This window comes from Penaeus monodon, chromosome 23 (assembly GCF_015228065.2).
Source record: "Penaeus monodon isolate SGIC_2016 chromosome 23, NSTDA_Pmon_1, whole genome shotgun sequence".
Taxonomy (NCBI): domain Eukaryota; kingdom Metazoa; phylum Arthropoda; class Malacostraca; order Decapoda; family Penaeidae; genus Penaeus; species Penaeus monodon.
This window is the reverse complement of record NC_051408.1, coordinates 39880124-39881270: the sequence shown is the minus strand read 5'-3', so window position 1 is coordinate 39881270 and position 1147 is coordinate 39880124.

Here is a 1147-nt window from a genome sequence, read left to right as displayed (position 1 = left end):
TTGCGTCACCCCAATTCCGTGTTACGCTGCGATCCGAAATACACAGTCAAGACAGTTAAACATGCGGAAAGTGTGATGGCTTGGGATTCTCTCACTTAGAATAAGGGCAGGCGAGATTTATAACATTTTCTAAATAATTTACCAGTTAGAGACAGTAAAAAAAAAATCTAAATGACAATGGAATTAATGTATTTGAGTACCTCGCCTCATCTGGACCCTATAAAAAAGCATGGAATGTCATGAAGAACGAAGTGCAGAATAGCACACGTGGCATTATCAAGGATCTGTTGGAGACACTGAAGAAGCTAGCGTTCGCCTGGATGTCTCCTATTTTGTCAGTCTTGCTGAATCCATGCCAAGATAGATGGGTTTTGCAACAGAAGGGGAAATTAGTCAAGTACTAATTGCAAGAAAAAAAACTACATCATCAAGCAAACAAACTGTTCACGTTTTATTCTACTGCATAACATTGTAATGTCATATAATTAACAGATTTGATAATCATCTACAAGACACTGATATTGCTAAAGGACACAACGGTAACTAAGAAGAAGAAAAAGAGTGGGTAAATGAAACAAACAAACAAAAGAAAATGAAAGAGGAAGGATAACTATCTACGTTTCGTTGAAATCCCCGAGGAAAGCCGGGGCCTGTTGTGTACATGTAATAAGATCGTATTTATAGCCAAGTTTGCAATGCCATGCTAAAAAGTGTTTCTCAACCTTAACCTGGACTAACGACCAGTAGTATTAAATCCAACCTGATCCTTATTTACTTCCAAATTTTCACATTCTTCTCTCAACAATTTTGAACCCCGCCAAACATCCAAAGTCTACCACACATTCATTCTAAATCAAAACATTCATCCTGGATCACTATCCGTCCGTAACTTTTCGCGAAGTGATAAAACGGCCTGCAGGCATATCAAACACTGATTTACTCTCACGTATATTAATTGAACTGTGATTATCGTATATGATTTCTGACAACGAAAATATCAAACTGACATTTCTCTATGATGTCAGTTTTCTATCATTACCTGTACGAACAAATTATTGTTTTTTCTCTTTTCTTTTTTAATTCAACAAGGCTCGAGGTATGGTGGTCCCTTCATCCTATGACTTTTTAACCTTTTCGCCATATTTTA